At 39.2% G+C, this 18,675-nt stretch overlaps 1 protein-coding gene, 1 non-coding gene and 1 pseudogene across 3 annotated transcripts in view; 2 read left to right on the forward strand and 1 right to left on the reverse strand.

Moving 5' to 3' along the window:
* The window catches only part of SESN1 (sestrin 1), a 111,237-nt gene that overhangs the window by 22,811 nt on the left and 69,751 nt on the right, over nt 1-18,675 (forward strand). The window lies entirely within an intron of this gene.
* On the reverse strand, nt 11,404-13,284 carry LOC111538550 (annotated as a pseudogene). The gene has a single exon (XR_002730381.2). The product of XR_002730381.2 is annotated as a heterogeneous nuclear ribonucleoprotein R pseudogene (transcript).
* On the forward strand, nt 15,852-15,956 carry LOC111538653. The gene has a single exon (XR_002730407.1). It is a non-coding gene; the product is annotated as a U6 spliceosomal RNA (small nuclear RNA).

Raw genomic sequence — 18,675 nt, forward strand, 5'->3', positions numbered from 1 at the left:
ATTTAAAGTCAACAATATACTATGAAGCTGAAAAATGATACAGAAGCCTAAATCATTTCTTAGTCTAGAGATGCATTTCATGATTTTTAAAGGGCAGAAGGAACAAATTTACCTTTCTCTAAAAACATGTGACTTAGGGAAATTATAGTTGTGTTTCTCAAGGACCAGAGTTGCATTCAACAACATACTTGTTGTAAACTACTGACTATAGAAGGGAAATCACCCACTATACAATAAAAATATTTATGGCTAATTCACACATAGATAACCTATAATTGAAACTTGCCTTTCAGGAAGCTGAAATAACTAATTCTTAACAGCTAGCTAGGTCCTTTTTCTTTTTTGCTGAACTGTGTTAGAGGACAAAGCTATGTTTTTGAAATGCTAATAATTAGAGTTAACTATGTCTTAATTAAATTAAGTAATTAGTAAAAGAGGATCACTCCCTTCACCAGGGAGAAGAAAGTTTTCAGAGCAGAGATTTATTTTGGAAGATGCTACAATGTAAGCATTCTCAAATTGAGGATTATTGCTATTTTAGGTGTCTGAGCCCCTTAAGTTGCATGCAAAACTGTGTACTCACTTGCATTTTTCCTGGGAGAGAGCCCGTGTTTTATCAGATTTTCAAAGGGATTGTAATCTTAAAAGGTTAAGAACCATTGCTAAAACTAGAGTGTCCTGTTGCATGTTAAACTTGTTTTCCTTAGAGAAAAATTGAAGTGCCTGAAATTGGGGAGTTTTAAACCAACAAAGGGAAAATTTTGTTGACTAAATGTTAGCTCATCCCTCTGAGTCTGCTGAGTGAGTGCAAGACACACTCTTGCAGTGTGTCTGGTGAATCTGGTGAATATTTGAGCTTGAGTTTCTTGTGATGCTGGTCTTAAACTGGCAGGCCCACACCTGGCAGTTTACAGGTTAAAAGTTTAAGTCTGGCTTCCAGAATATGAAAACACAGGGAGCTCAGCTGAGCACAGCAGAGCTGCAGCCCTCGTGTAACATGAATAAGAAATACATATTAACACAGAAATTGACCCTAGACTGCCAGGGTCCATATCCTGATTCTGCCTGTCTAACCTCAAGGAGGTTACTTAACATCTCTGAGCTTCGGTTTTCAGCAAAATGAAGTAAAAGGACCTTCATCTCTTTAAGATACTTAGCACTGTGCCTGTCAGAGAACTTAGTATGGTAAAAAACAAACAAACAAACAAAAACTATCTTTGTATACGCCTTAGTTATCTAAAATAGCACCTCTTCTTACCCTCTAGATCCTTATCTTGATTTATTTTTCTTCTTTGCCCCAAACACGACCTGAACTTGTTATTTATTTATATATTCATTCTGTCTGCCCTAGTAGGTTATACGCTTCAGGAAGATTGAGACTTTTTCTTGTTCATTGCTGGATCCTCTAGGCCAATGCTATCACATACATTGTCCAATAAATGTTTGTTGAATGAATGAATAATGTTAACTATTATTATTACTTGGCAATTTCTACCCACCCTCCCTCCCATCTGCCTGGACTGGCTATAGCTTTTTCTCTTTAAATGAGATGGGTAAACCAGGAGGAAAGCCTCCTTCCCTACCTGGGTAGCTGAAATCATAGCTTCAAAAGGAATATTAATTTCTTATATGCTCTTACTACTCAAGGTGTGGTCTGTGGGTCAGCAGCATCTGTATCACTTAGGAAAGATATTGAAAATGCAGAATCTCAAGCCTCACCCCAGTTCTACTGGAACAGACTTGAATCCTCAAATGATTCTAATGAATGTTATATAGTTCGAAAAGTGGTATGTTGACCACTTTAAGAATGTTGGATTTTATCTTAATATTAATAAGAGAACCACTAAAATACTTTAGGTTGGAGATTACATTTTCAGGTTTTTGAAGTGATTAATTTGTGTTAGAAACAGTAATTGTCTTTGGAAAAGGTAGTCATTGGCTGGGGACAGGAATGGGTCCAGGACTTTTCACTGTATAAGCCTATTTTCATAAGCCTATTTCAACGTGGTGGCATAGCAGGTGGCCTGTCTATGCTGTTCTCCCACCCAGATCCCATGCTCCGTCCTACACTATGAAGGATAGACACCCTGCTCTCACATCAGCTGCTGCACACCCCACATACAGCTGCTGCCTGTCCACTTTCTGAGCCTAAGGTTGTGCACATGGGCCTTGTGTTCAGCCATAGGGAGGACAACCCATGTGTAGGCCCAGAGAGCAGGCTCAGCCCATTTGAGAAGAGATTCGTAGGGTTCCAGGTACCTGAAGCAGAATCTGGGGGGGCACATGCCCTAGTCCTGTGGGCTTCATCTCTCAGAGGGGTACAGCTGGAGGAGGTCCACAGCAGGCCCTCTAAAGTGTAGGGTCCCCGCTGTCTGGGTCTCAGGGACTTAACACTCTTTTGCACTTCCTATATTCAATCATGTGAAAGTATTTTGTTCAATGTAACTCTGTTACCTACATTTAAAAAAATAAAATGGAACATTAAAATGGTGGTTCTTGTGTGGGGCATGGATAGGTAAAACAAAGGAAGCATGAAGACCAATTAAAAGGCTGTTGTAGTGTTTCAGCAGTAGGTGATATAATGTTTGGACTAGCGTGATAATAATGAAGATATGGTTTCATCACATTTTTAAAGTAATTCATTGCTATGTTATTTAAGTTTCATAGGCTCAGTATTAATTTTCTTAAGAGTTTGTGGAGGCTGGGTGCAATGGCTCACACCTGTAATGCCAGCACTTTAGAAGGCTGAAGCAGGAGGATTTCTTGAGGCCAGGAGTTTGAGACCAGCCTGGGAAACATAGTGAGACCCCCATCTCAACAAAAAAAAATAAAAAGTAAAAATTAGCTGTGTGTCGTGGTGCACAGCTGTGGTCCTAGCTACTTGGGATGCTGAGGTGGGAGGATCATTTGAACCCAGGAGTCCCAGGTAACAGTGAGCTGTGACTGCATCACTGCACTCCAGTCTGGGTGACAGAGCAAGACCCTGTCTTAAAAAAAAAATTAATTAAAGTTTGTGGGAATTAAGCTTTCTGGCCCATGAAAATTGGAACATGTTTTTACTTTTACCTCAGATTTTGTTACAGTTGATTCAAATATTAGGTTAAAATCATTTTCTCTCATAACTGTGAAGGCATGGTTCCATTATTTTCTACCATCTGGTATTTATTATGAGAAGTCTTATGCCAGCCTCATTCTTATTCTTTTAGTATGGAACTTGTTTTTTGTTTGTTTGTTTTATTTTACCCCTCTCTAGGAGGCTTATTTTTCTTTTTTCCCAGCTTTTTTTTAAACCTATCAAATAGTTTAAAAAAATAGTATGGAAAATACCATATAACCTTCACCTAGGATCACGTATTATTAACTTTTTGCCGCGATGACCTTCTCTGTTTTTTTCTCTCCTTTTGCTCGACCTCTTGAAAGTTACAAACACTTCACCCCAAAGTACTTTACCATGTTTTTCCTAAGAAGAAGGACATTCTGGAAACGTAAGATGCTCTTATTTATCTTTAGAGTTTGAAATTTCAGCTGGGCATGGCGGCTCACACCTGTAATCCCAGCACTTTGGGAGGCTGAGGCAGGTGGATCACCTGAGGTCAGGAGTTCCAGACCAGCCTGGCCAACATGATGAAACCCCATCTGTACTAAAAATACAAAAAATTAGCTAGGCATGGTTGCTGGAGCCTGTAATCATCCCAGCTACTCGGGAGGTGGAGGCAGGAGAACTGCTTGAACCCAGGAGGTGGAGGTTGCAGTGAGCCAGGATCGCACCACTGCACTTCAGCCTGGGCAACAAGAGTGAAGCTCTGCCTCAAAAAAAAAAAAAAGAAAGAAAAGAAAGAAATTTCACGGTGTATGTCAGAATATGTTTCTCTCCCCTATACTTGGGTCTTTTCAACATAAAGATTGAATCTCAAATTACTCTTCTATCATTTCTTTTGTTACTTCTTCCCTATTATCTCTTATGTCTGTCCTTTTTTTGACCGGTAGTTAAGTGTTAGGCCTTCATCTTAACCTTTTTTCATATACCCTTTCTTTTTTGGTCTTTTTACTTTATATCTTGGAGAGTTCCCTGAACTTATCTTCCAAATAACAAATTTGCCCTTCAGCCCAGTTCTGTTATTCAGTTCTTCTATTGACATGTTTGTTTAGCAGCCATGTTTTTAACTTTCAATAACCCTTTTGTATTCTCAGATTGTTACTTTATCTGAGCAACCGGTTCTTACATTATGAGTATTTTATTCTCTGAGGATGTCAATTAAATTTTTAATTAGTTTATTTTCCTCCCTTCTGAATCAGCCATGATCCTAGCAGAAAACGGATGGCACACTCAGATGGGGTGACTAAAGACAAAAAGGACTGTCTACAAAGGTGCATGCAGGATTAAGAGAAACCAATAAGGGATGATGGGCATTCTGAACTAGTGATGTCTGGAAGTCACTGTCCCCCCCAAACTTCAGGGGCAAGGGTTGAGTGTAGCTACTGGAACTCAATGAGGTCTGCAGCTGTAAGAGAAGCTTGCCTGCCTAACAGGAACTGTGGCCTTCATTAGAGGAATATACGCACTTCTGCCTTCAGAATATTTGTTAGTGCCTCTCTATCATAAACCAAACAGTAAGGGAACCGTAATGATACAGTCCGTAATGGTGAGCATTTGAAACACTAAACAGTGTAGAGTAGGGCAGGTACATAATTTGCAAGGGCAAGTAGAGCATATCCAGCATACCTGTATTGTGTCTGTTTCATGCTGTTTAGGAAGACATCTTGATGAGTGGATTGAGACTGTGAAAAGAATAGTACTTGGGGCTGATCTGGTAGGATAAGGCAGCAGCAAAAATAAACTGCTGTCGTGAATAGTCAAGGTGAGTGCAGTTGAGAGTCCTGAGGAAGTATGTATAGGATTTGAGTACTCAAAACTAAGAGATGGAAGAGGAAAGACCGGAGAGAAGGAGAGGTAATAACACAAAGCTATAGCCATAGAAACGAGGCTCTGCCAATGAAATGGCTCCCTTTGAAGAGCTTACGTTCCTTTTTTGTTTTCTTTGAATGTAGAGGACAGTCATCATATTTAGCATTCAGTTTTGGGGAATTTTCTCTCCTATTTTTACTATCTTTTACCTCCAAAATGTCCATAAAAGACGTCTACCCTTGATGACTGCACATTAGTGATGCTCTGTGGAGTGACAGCAGGGTGGGCACTGTGCAGGAGGGTGCTATGGGAGCTCAGGGAAATTGGTCATGGTGTGGAGGAGCTGCAGTGACAGTGATACAATCCCTTTGTGCCCAAATAGACTGGAGACCTGCAGATGGGGAGGGGAAGTTGTGGTGCGTGAGGGGGCATTGGGATTCAAGCTGTTTTTTTGAACAGCAAGGGCTGGAGGATGGTGGGACATCCAGACTACAGGCTCTTGGAGTTATATACTCTTTCCCTCTTCAGAAAAGCAACCAGATTAAATTGTATTAGAATGGGCCAGGCACGGTGGCTCATGACTGTAATCCCCAGCACTTTGGGAGGCCAAGGCAGGTGGATCACGAGATCAGGAGATCAAGGCCATCCTGGCTAACATGCTGAAACCCCATCTCTACTAAAAATACAAAAAATTAGCTGGGTGTGGTGGCGGGCACCTGTAGTCCCAGGTACTTGGGAGACTGAGGCAGGAGAATGGCGTGAACCCAGGGGGCAAAGCTTGCAGTGAGCCAACATCATGCCACTGCACTCCAGCCTGGGCGACACAGCAAGACTCCGTCTCAAACAAACAAACAAAAAATTGTATTAGAATGAAAGGTGAATAGTATACATTTTGAAAGTAGGCCTGTCTGAGGAAACATAAGTGGTTTTGCGAATATTGCACCAGAAGAACCAGGGCCAAGGAGATAATAAGATGATGATGGCTTTCTGCTTTTTTCTGCCAGATCTGAGAGTTTCTTTTGTATTCTGGCATCTGTTTGCTACTTCAAGTGTGACTTACATTTGCTCTACTGTAAGTCTTCATTGACACTTGACCCAGGCAAATCCATTTTTCTCTACATAGTCTCTCTGAAACTTTTAAGCTTAGCACTGTCTTTCACTATTGGGGCATGTTTCTTTTTGGAATGGTCATTATTTCTTCTCTTTTAAAAATAATATCCATTTATATCTGTTGGTTATTCAAGTGGTATGGGTGTGTCCTCCATTTGAGGTATCTTCATGAGCCTCTTTTTTCTGCTTCATATCACACATACCTGAAAACAGAAGACTATAGTTGACTTGTTTAGTTTCATCTTATTTTTATTAAAATTTAAATGCCATCACATGATCTCAGTGCTATGATACATGTCTGGATCTTCGTTACTTGAATTGGTCAATATTTCCTAAGGGAAATAGAGTAGACCCACATATAATTCCCATCTACTTTCGTTTTCATTTTATCCCAGAGGGATCCACATTCCTTCCTTACCCTAACTCACTGCAGGGAGACAGAGAGAAATAATAGCCCTCTTCCCCTACTGCTCCAATAAAAATCACAACAAATCATAGTGACTTAAAAAAAAAAAAAAAAAAAAAAGAAACAGCAAACCTTCGTGATTTAAAAATAAGCAAGCTTATGTTTTGCTTCTTCCCCTGTGAGGAAGCTACAACAAAGGCTCTAGGGAGAGAGAGTTTGGTAGAAATCACAAGTGTGTGTATTTTTGTTTTAGTTTAGGGACATATTATTAAGCCAGAAATCAAGATACAGGATCTAACAAAGGCTTTGTATTACCTGTCAATATATGTGTTAGTTGGAAATAATTAATTTGAATGTAGAACCAGGAACTATTGTATTAGTTTCATAATTTTACCTTTCACTGAGTATGGATAGTAGTGATTCTTTTATTCCTCTTAAATTTGCCTCTTTTAAGATTTAAGGGGTGATCTTACTCTTAGTTTAGGTTCCTACATTAGACAAAAAGGAGTTCTAAATTTGTAAAATACCTTCAGTGTATTGGTTTTAGATTCTAATTATAGATAGTATCTTCTATTATAGAGAAAAGGTACAGTAATAATTTCAATATTTTAAAGTAATATCAAAGTAATTAATATTTTAAAGAAATTTTTTTTTGTATTTTAATAAGAGGTCAATATTTTAAGACACCAAGAATATTACAATCACATATGTCAGAAAGACGAATGTGTGATCCAGAGTCTTTTCTACACCTGAACACACATTTATTTTATTTTTTGGCCTGCAACCTTCTCCTTATTACAGTGGCCCAATATCTTGCTTTTCTTTGTTTTTTAGTCCTCTAGTCATCTTGTTATACATTTGAAGCTATTTAAGAAAGAAAAATGACTCTGCTTCAGAGTTTCCTCCCTATGTCTTCATGATCAAATAGAAAGGAATGTGTGAGAGGGACAATTGGGTGATTTTTAAAAACCAAGTGATTTTATATTTTAGTTATTTCAATCACAGTGAATTGTTACTTCTTTCAAAATTGGAAAAATAAAAAGAAATCTCTGAAAATTGAATGAGTAAATGGAAATAGGAAAAGAAGAAACTAAATAACAATAGTTATTCTTAATCTGAGAAGCATCATAATAAATAATAGTATTAGGGGAAAATAATATTTTTTATAAACCTGTAAGAACACTGATAGTGATAATGATTCTCAAGTATGCCTATAGTTAAGGAAAATATATGCTTATAAAGGTTATGAAAATAGATGTAAAAATGGGAAATAATAGGAATAGAGAACTGAAAAAGAGTTAATGGGCTATTCAGTTTGGGAACTTAGAGAGGGATTGAAAATAAGTGCAAAATTTTGCAATTCAAATGGCACAATTTCTTATGTGACAGGTAACCTATGTTACAAACTTGATGAAACAAGAGGACACAGTACTATTCTTGATAACTATTTTTAAATTGTCACAGTATGTAATATGAAGACATGCAGGCAACTAGAGAGTGTAGAAAGTAAAACAGAGGACTGGTTATTGTTGCTGTTGTTGCTGTTTTGCCTGTTACATATGTAGAGATTGCTAAATTGTTACTAGTTTATCACCACACAGATTTTGCCAACATGAAAGTATACTGTTAGCCATATAGACTTGTTTATACTTCATATACTCGATGCTTGCTATTCCTTCCTTCCTTCCTTCCTTTCTTCTTTTCCCTCTCTCTCTCCCTCCCGTCTCTCTCTGCCTCTCTCTCCCTCGCTCCATCTTTCTCTCTCCCTCACCTCACCTCTCTCTTCTCTTCTCTTCTTTCAGTTGATATTTTTTTATGTCCCATGTTTTGATTTGGTGATGGATGATGAACTGTGGCTTTCAGATTTTCCTTTTGTTCTAAAGTACATACTGTCCTAAATCATTTTCTATTTTGGTGTTAATTAGTACATCATTGGGCAGAGTATTGTCTAGGTAGCTAAATCCGTGATGCTTTGGGGCTAAATACACTATTTTCCATTATAGCCTGATATGTGGACTAGGTCACCTTTAGGTTTATTGACTCTGAGCTAACTCTGGAGTCATCTATAAACTTTTATTTATCGTCTTGGCATATAATCAAGAACATAAGGGTATAGCTGTTTGAGGATTTGAATGATCATAGCCTGCAGGAAAATAGGGGGCCGTGGGGGAAACTCTAGAAGTTGACAGGTATCAGTCAAGCCAGTTTAGTGACAAGGCTAAATACTAGTTCACTAAGATTCTAAGACTATTTCATGATGATTTTACCATTCATTGTTAATTTCCATGTCATGAATTTCAGTTCTTTAGATCCAAAATCTATACATGGCTTAATTTTATTTTTTCTATTTAATTCAGCATCGATATGGGTAAAGTAAAAGGCTACAAGTTGGGGTAAAATAAATGAAAATCTAATTTTTTTAGTTTTTTTGGCTTTTTTCTTCTTTTTTAAAAGGATAACTATTTTCAGACATTTTTGGGTGCCAGACAACTTGTAGAAGGTATTTTTCTTCTTTTGAAATGCATTAACTTCACAATATATAATGAACAGCTTTGTATGTAAGTGGTTAAAACTCCCCTGGTGAGGAATTTATAGATTGAGTAGAAAGACAATCAAATTAAAAGATGGTAACACAAGACATCATCAAAAGTTTAAAAGCAAAAGGATCAGCAAGGGTACATAGGAAAATGCAAAGGGGAAACAGCAGTAATCACAGCAGTAATCTCAGAGAAGACCTCAGGATTCAAGGATTAGGCAAAACTCATCATCACTGGCAAGATAGTGAGTTCTCAGTCGGGATGAGCAGACAGTTCCCCAGCTGTGGTTCCCTAAATTTTGATTGCTGTGTCTCCATGAACATTTCCATATCATCTGTATCCCCTCTGGTCCCATCACTGTAATTGAGTTGCCTATTGGGTATGGCTCATGGAAAATTTGGGGCAAGTCGTTGGTCTTTGCAGCCTGCTGGCCTTCCCGCTAACCCCCTGCCCAAGGGCAGACTTCCTCTCTTTTCTCGTGTGCTCCCTCCCACCACCCCACCCTCCTACTTATTTCTCTTCAAACATTTATTCGTGAGCCTATCTTGGCAGTTTCCTTCTCCTCTTCTCTCTAATATAGAGGTATGTCTCTACCCTGGCTGACAGACATATTCATGCTCCCCTCTCAGGCCAGAAGCCTGCCCGACCTCTGCAAGGTGATTTTCTAGGACTCAGACAGGGAGGGCAGTGACCAAGGGCTGTTTCTCTCTGCAGGAAGGCTTTATTACCCATTCATTTGGTATAATGTCAGACATCTTGTTCTCCCTGAGACCAACTATGAAGTGTGTTTCAAACTTTGCAGATGAAGTTGTATATTTACCTTCATACAGCAGTCCCACCTTATCTGTGATTTCACTTTCCTCGCTTTCGCTTACCAGCAGTACAGTATAATAAGGTATTTTGAGAGAGAGAGAGAGACCACATTCACATAATCTTTATTACAGTATATTCCTATAATTATTCTATTTTATTGTTACTTAATGTTTTTAATTTCTTACTGGGCCTAATTTCTAAATTAAGCTTTATCATAGCCATATATGTATAAGAGAAAACATAGTACATAGGGGGTTCAGTACTACCTGTGGTTTCACACATTTATGGGGGTCTTGGAATGTGTACCCCACAGATACCAGGGGACTACTGTGTATTAATTCATGTTGTAATACACCTTTTTCTCTGTCGCTCTCACACGCACACACCACCTTAAAATTTTTATATATGACTTCTCATAGTGTTTTGGTTAAAGATAAGTGTGTTTACATGGCCTCACATAATTTATCATCCAAACTGGGACACTGTGAGAGAAGGGATTACGCCAAGTCAACAGGGGTAAGCCAAGATGAATAGTCAGCCTCCCTGCAGGGCCCTCCGTGGTCTGGCTGCTGACCTCAGCAGCCTCGTCTTGCGATGTGCTCTTCCTCGCTCTGTGCGCCCCAGACTTACAGGCCCTCTTTGTTTGCTGCTTACGTTTGCTCAAAAGCCTTTGACATGCTTTTTCCTCTACCTGGACAGAGCTTCACCTCTGCTCTCTTATTCATCTAATAAACTCCCCCTGTTCATTTTTCAGATTTCTTTCAATGCTAACTTCCTCAAGAATGCCTTCTAGGCTGGGCGTGGTGGCTCATGGCTGTAGTCCCAGCTACCTGGGAGGCTGAGGCAGGAGGATCGCTTGAGAGTAGGAGTTCAAGGCTGCAGTGAGCCGTGACTACCCCGCTGCACTCCAGTCTGGGTGACAGGGTAAGACCCTGTCTCTTAAAAAGAAAGCCTTCTAGAGCTTCCCTAACTTGATCGTTCTCTCTCATTATTTCTCAGAGCACCATATTTTATCATGCTTACATAATTCTTGGATTAATTGAATGGACTTTTTAGTTTTATTGAAATCTTACATGAACAAGAAATTGGAAATACAATCACATCAAAGAACAAATTGTCACGGCTTTTGACGTTTAAGCCAAACAAATTTTGTAGGGCAGATTTCAAAAAGGTGTGAAGTTATAACAATTTAAAAACACAGTTAACCTACTTCTAGGAATGCAAAACATACAATCATAGGTTATTTTCAATACAAGAAAACTTACATTTGTTTGCTTTAATTTCTTAAAACTACTAAGACAAAGCACTAGCTTGTATTTTTATTTACAGCATACTCCATACTCCTATGTAATCTATCCCAAATCCAAAAAAATGAAACTGTCCAAAACCAAAGGTTCTGCAAAATCATGATTTAACAGTGTGCCCAGCTTGTTTTGAAGCTAAAATGAAGCCTGAAACGATAAAAGCATTGTAATCCCCAGAATAAGGGAACTCTGCAAGCCCAATAATGTCCAAGAGCATTTATGAAAAGAGGAAAAATAAAAAGACTTGAGTATATACACAATAGTGATTTCTTCAGCCCAATACAAATGGCAGCAAAATGCTACTTAAAGATGAAACAGTTAAGCCAATTTTTTTTTTTTTGAAGAATGTAGATCTAGAGCCAATCGTATCTTGCCAGTATCATTTTCAAGCCCTTACTTGTCTACTTCCACTGTTGCCCATAAGTATCCTGATAAAATTCCTGGTTGTCATTATTGTAACCATAGTTACCAGAATAGTCACCACCTTGCTGAAGCGGCTGCTGAGCGATGGGTTGGGAACCCCAGTTCTGTTGGTTGTTGGACTGACGACGCTTGGAATCAGGTTGGTTGTACCCATCTGCCTTTCTCTTGCCTCCTACATTGCCCCCACAATTGCCCCGAGATCCACGGGAACCACGGCCTCTCTGCTGTTGAGCAGGACCCCCTCTGCCACCCCTAGAGCCTTTTGGTGGTCCCAAAGGTGCCCCCCTCTGTGAATAGCCAGCTCTACCTCTTGGAGGTGGTGCTCCCCTCCCCCTTGGTGGTGGTGGAGCACCTCGCCCTCCCCTTCCTCCTCCTCTTCCTCTTACTGCATAGCCATCATCATAGCCGTAGTAGGGATCTTCATAGCCTCCACGATAGTCGTGATAATCATAACCATAGTAATCATCATAGTAATCTTCATAGCCATAGTAATCTGGAGGGTAGCCATATCCACCTCTCCCCCCCACCAGGACCCCGACCTCTAATTGGAGGTGGCATGCGAGGAGAAGGGTGGTAGTAATAATCTTCTGGAGGCCTGTCTAGCAGCTTGGCGCTCTTTTCCTTTTCTTGTCTGGTGGCTTGGCTAAGACTATTTCAATTTCTTCCCCTTCTATTTCTTTGCCATTCATTTCACCCATAGCCTTAACAGCTGCTCCTCTGTCTTCAAAATGAACAAATGCATAATCTTTCAACTTCTTTACTTTTTCGAGTTTTCCAAATTCAGAAAATGACTTTTCCAATATTTCTTCTGTCACTGTAGTAGCCAAGTTTCTCACAAACAAAACTTTTACCTTAGCCATGACTTCTGGATCTGGTTCTTCCACAGGGTCAGCCCATTTAACTGTAACTACATTTTCCCACACTTTTACTTTTCCACTCATCAGCCGGCGTCTGGCTTGTGCTGCTGACTTGTGATCCTCATATTCAAGGAAGCAGAACCCCCGATTCTTCTTTTTGTCATCGGGTTGATGATAGAGAATAACGTCCACCAAACCCTCTGTGACTTTACTGAATTCTTCCAAAATGTTTTCTTTAGTCTTATTCTTCGGAATGGATCCAACAAAAAGTCTGTTGTTTGCCACAGAAATGCACACTCCAAGGTGTTTACCAGGGCGAATTTCATAGCTGTCACACAGTTTCACGGCTTCCTGTGCAGCTTCCTTTCCACAGAAGGTGATAAATGCATACCCTCTATTCTGACCAGACAGTGGATCCATCATAAGACGTAGATCCCAAATGGGTCCGGCCTTCTCAAAAAGGGGCACCAACTCATCCTCATATAAATCTCTTGGTATTTTGCCTACAAACACCTCCGTTCCAATTCCAGGTTGCACGCCAGAGTACACACTGTCTGGTGGAGGACCACCATACTTCCTCTGTCCTGTGGTTACATCCAGAGTATAACCAGTTCTCTCAAGCAAGGCCTTGATCTTTGCTTCATCAGGTCCCTTTGTGGACTCTTGCACCTTGCTCCCCTGTTTCTCTCTCTGCCTGTAGGTCTTCATAACTCCACATAAAAATGCACTTTTGTTCTGAACATGTGATAAGTCACTTTCCTTGAACTGCTGTAGTACAGACAGAGCTCCTTCTTCATTAAATTCCCTGAGAGCATCAATTGCTCTTTCATCAAGATCGACATAAGCTCCCAATCCAGGGCAGAGCGGGGGCCGGCGGCCGGGCCCGTGAGAATCAGCGCGAGGCGCTTTGAAAACGACTAGAAATGGCGCGCGCCATCATTTATTTTTTCATCACTCATTAGGCACATAGTAAAAACAAATATTTGTTAGATTAATTAATTTTTTTTTTGAGACAGGATCTTGCTCTGTTGCCCAGGCTGGAGTGCAGTGGTGCATTCTCAGCTCACTGCAACCTCTGCCTCCTGGGCTCAAGCCATCTTCCCACCTCAGCCTCCCGAAGAGCTAGGACTACAGGTGTATGCCACTATGCATGGCTAATTTTTGTATTTTTAGTAGAGATGAGGTTTCACCATGTTGCCCAGGCTGGTCGCGAACTCCTGACCTCAAGCAATCTACCTGCTACCATATCCCAGAGTGCTGGGATTACAGGTGTGAGCCACCTCACCCAGCAGGTTAATTAATTTAAAAGAGGAAGATGAATATCAAGTTTGCTGCATATCCCGAAATATTCAGGTAGAATTAATTCTGATGCATCCCCTTTAATTTTTGCTTAAAATACATAGTACATTTTTCGTTTATAACAAAGTGTTCAAAGCTTAACATTTTTATTTTACATGTTATACACAAATATAAAATTTCTACACATTAAATTCGTTGAAAAAAGTTTTTGGTCAAGGCTGTTTTTTTCTTAGATAGCATGCCTGTCTATTATTTAGGTTTAATACATGGAATCAGATGTGGTTTCACAGGTATCTATATTAGTACATTGTTCTTTTTTCCTAAGGGAAATGTAAAATTAGGAATAACTTATTGTTGCTTTAATTTCAGATTATGTACATTTTAAAGTCAGATATACAACCGAGTTATGAATAAAATGTGTGAGATATTTCAAAAAGTAAAATGCATTTTTAAAGAAATTGTTAACTTTCTGAGTAGCAGTTTAATCACAAATTAAATCAGGGTTTATATACATGTATTGATTTAACCATTTAAATGTATTTGACTTGAAATTGGTCTGTCCTGATGCAAGGACTGGGAGGGGAGGATAGAAAGAGCAGTGGATACTTTTCCTGGAGACATTGAAAGTTGCCTGGCATAAATTTAACACAGAGAGAAGGAAGATTATGTCATTATTCCTGATTCCCTTGGTCATTCATCTTGTGGAGGACAATTGCTACATTCCAGTAACAAGTTTTCTGAAGCTTACTAATAGCTGCATGACACATTAAGTACTGATCTCATTTAATTATAATTTAAGTGAGATTAAATTATTCTATGTAGTTAAAGTAGAATTGAGCATCCTACAGATGCTGCACTAATTATAGTTATTGATGGCCTACTTTTTGTGACCTAAAAAGGTAAATGAGGGAGGGAATTGTCTTTGCCTTTGAGGAATTTTCCCTCTAAAATAGATTAGTTCACTGTCATTGCTGTTTATTTTCACCTAACACTTTTCTAGACTCTTCATAAAACACAGTACTGAACTAATCAATAGAAAAGGCAGATGAATATTCTCCCAAAGGAAAAAAGACTTGGCAGGTCAAATCAAGCATGTCAGATCTCTCTTCCTACTCCAATTAGAAATTGTAAAGTTTGGCCGGGCGCGGTGGCTCAAGCCTGTAATCCCAGCACTTTGGGAGGCCGAGACGGGCGGATCACGAGGTCAGGAGATCAAGACCATCCTGGCTAACACGGTGAAACCCCGTCTCTACTAAAAAATACAAAAAAAACTACCTGGGCGAGGTGGCAGGCGCCTGTAGTCCTGGCTACTTGGGAGGCTGAGGCAGGAGAATGGCGTAAACCCAGGAGACAGAGCTTGCAGTGAGCTGAGATCTGGCCACTGCATCCAGCCTGGGCGACACAGTGAGACTCTGTCTCAAAAAAAAAAAAAAAAAAAAGAAATTGTAAAGTTTTATAAACAGGTGCTTCAAGCAAAAGATGGGATCTATGGATCAGGATACATATACAAGACACTAATTTTAAAAGCTATTACATTTCTTAAAATATTGCTCTAAAAATTCTCCTTTTAAATTTTTTAGAATCTATTCTAGAAAAAAAATTGTCCTTTGTTAATGTTTTATTTAGTGGTGTGGCTTTTCCCACAGATTAGATTGTTTACTCCTTAATCTAAAGTGTGTGTGTGTGTGTGTGTACACGTATGTGTATTTCTCTTTTTTGTTGTTTGTTATTGTTTGTTAATCTGTGATTAACAGAGGCCTAGCTTTGGTGCTTTCAGGCTGAGAACTAAAGGGATGATTTGTAGAAAACCAAAGTAGGTCAAAGAGTACCATGGTGTAGCAAAGGGGAAGTCCCTGAGTTTAGTCACATTGTCTTGCCTCTGGTGGAGTTCACTTTCATTGTTACAGTCTAGGCCTGTCTTCCTGTGAGTGGAAGAAATCGTCAAATTGCAGAAAAGTCTCGGGAATATTATCATAAGTAACTTTTTAAAACAATATGTTATTGTAAGTTATTTGAAGAGACAGTAGGAGCAGCAAAGGAAAAATAAAAAAGTAGAACTGAATTTATCCCTAAATTAATTTCATAGATCAAAAGCAAAAATATGCATGAATATGACAGCTTCTCTAAGTATGATATAAGGAGTACTGTGTGGGTCTCTGCTGGATGGGCACTAGCATTTCAAATTTTGCCCACCTTGTGCTTGCTTCAGCAGCACATATGCCAAAGTTGGAATGATACAGAGAAAATTAACATGCCCCTGCACAAGAATGACATGCAAATGTGTAAGCATTCCATATTTTAAAAATAAAAATACAAACAAAATTTTGCCCTCTTATTCTGCTTTTTTATATATAGCCGTTATGGAAGTGACCATGTTTTGAAATCAAGGAGCTGTTCCAGGCTTTAACAATCCATGTCAGGTTCTGAATATATGCAACTGAATAAACATTAAAAGCAAACCTACTGATCATTGCAGTAGCAACTATCACACTTTTATGAAACACCATTTTGTGTCTGCTTGGCTATGATTAAGCAGTACTATTAGAATCCAGGAATGTACTCTGGCTAGCTTCAAAGATCTTAGACTGTTTTTTAAATCTCAAAGTTAAAATAAATTTATCTTAAAATTAAATTTTAAGAAATAGCTTCCTTAGGTTGGTTAAATGTTAAGAAGTTATTATCTGTAAATTATATGTGTGTGTGTGTGTGTGTATATATGAAGTGATATATATGGAGTTACATAAATTTTGAAAAACTTCGTTTTAAATTTGGTGTTTCCTCAAATATAGTATACTTGATATTTTGGATTATGTTATCTCTTACAGCAGAAGGTTTATTCTCTGACTAAATTTCCTTTCTTTAGGTACCCTCCCACCCACCCACCCTTTATAAGGGCAAGACACCCATGAGAATATTAAGCCTTTTAGCTCAGAGTTTTACTGAAGTTATTTTCTACTCTTGTATTTGCCAAGAATTGCTGACAACTTAAAAAACTGTCATACAAGTGAACACCAGTTGCCTAGATTGTTTGATGATTTTGGTCAAGTGTGGGTCGGGATTTCCTGTCATTTTTCTTCCTCTTCTGGGGATGCATTGCTTCTATCTCTGAGCAATTGTTCACTTGGAAAGAAAAAACAAAGCAAGGTCACTAGATCCAAATTACTTTTACTTCTGTGCCAAATGAAACTTTTCTTCTGTTATGTGTTACAATGTTTGGCATCTAGAAAGAGATAAGCAGTTAGGAGGAGAATGTGGGATTATTTAAGAGAGATTTTTCTAAGCTGAATTCTCACTCTTTCTGTACAGTCACACATCTCCTAATGATGGACATACGTTCTAAGAAATGTCATTAGGCAATTTTGTCATTGGGCAAACATCACAGAGTGTACTTACACAAACCTAGATGGTATAGCCTACTGCACACCTAGGCTATGTGGTGTAACCTAGTGTTCCCAGGCTACAAACCTGTATAGCATGTTACTGTACTGAATACACACTGGCAGTTGTAACACAATGGTAATTATTTGTGTATCTAAATATATCTAAGCCTGGGCAACATGGTGAAACCCCATCTCTACAAAAATACAAAAATTAGTCCTGTGTGGTGGTGTGTGTCTGTAGTTCCAGCTACTTGGGAGGCTGAGGTGGGAGGATCACTTGAACTCAGGAGGTCAAGGCTGCAGTGAGCTGTGATCATGCTATTACGCTCCAGCCTAGACAACAGAGCGAGGCCCTGCCTCAAAAAATTAATTAATTAATATATCTAAACATAGGAAAGGTATAGTTATAAAAAAAGGTACCGTATAATATTAGGGGACCCTGTTGCATATGCAGTACATCATTGACTGAAACATCATGTGTTACATGATTGAACCTCATCTGGAGACAGCCAGTTCCTTCTCTTGGGCTGAAACATGTTCCTGGAATTCATATGATATAGCAGATTATCATCAAAAGAAACTCATTTTCCTACGGATTATATGATCTAGCCAGCTTGGAATACATTTCTGAACTCTTTGTGTTTCGGGGTGTAGCTGAATGAAGTTTTTAGTATGTCAAAGGGAGACATGTTTTAAGAAGTAGGCATTCTACTAAAAGTATTGTAATTGCTTGCTGAATGAAGGGGATAATCCTTGCCACTGCCTTTAAATACTAGGAGTTCCTGCAGGACAGCCTGAATATTTTTTCTGGATCATGAAATGAACAACTGCATTCCAGAAGATAAGAGAAGTATGAACTTCTGAGCAGAGGCAGATCCTTCAATAAAAGGAACCTTTCTTTAGAAACAGTAATTGAGTTTTGGGAATTGTTGATGTCAGTCTGGAATGTGTTTGGCTGCAAATAACAAAAAGCCCTACTATGTAGTAGAAACAGATAGGGGTCTGCCTCCACAAGAAGTCTTAATTAGGCAGTCCAGAGCTGATGTGATATTCAACTACATTAATAAAAGCCCACTGCCATCCTTAGAATGTGATTTGTATCAAGGTTGTAAAAAGGCTGTTGTACCTTCAGGCATCACTGTATTTCTGGCATCTATTGTTGTGTAACAAAATTTCCCTAAAACATATCAGATTAAAACAATAAATATTAATTATCTCACATAGTTTCTGAGGGTTGAAAATTCAGGAATGGCTTAGCTGGGAGGTTCTGGCTCAGGGTCCCTTATGACGTTGCAGTCAAGATACCAGCTGGGGCTGCAGTCCTCTGAAGGCTTGTTTGAGCTGGAGATCTGCTTTCTAAACTAACTCACATGACTGTCAGCAGGAGGATTCAGTTCCTTACCATAGGGATCTCTCTACAGGGTTCAAGGCATGGCAGTGGGCTTCTCTCAGAGCAAATGATCTGAGAGAGCGGGGAGGGTCTAGAGTGTGTGTGTCAGGGGAGGGAGAGGACAGATGGAGATAAGAACAAGATGGAAGTTGCAATGTCTTTTATAACCTAATCTTGGAAGTGAGCTATCACTCCGGCCATATTCTTTTTTCACAGAACCCTGATACAGTATGGGAAGGGACTATACGAG

Source organism: Piliocolobus tephrosceles, chromosome 5, assembly GCF_002776525.5.
Source record: "Piliocolobus tephrosceles isolate RC106 chromosome 5, ASM277652v3, whole genome shotgun sequence".
NCBI classification, from domain to species: domain Eukaryota; kingdom Metazoa; phylum Chordata; class Mammalia; order Primates; family Cercopithecidae; genus Piliocolobus; species Piliocolobus tephrosceles.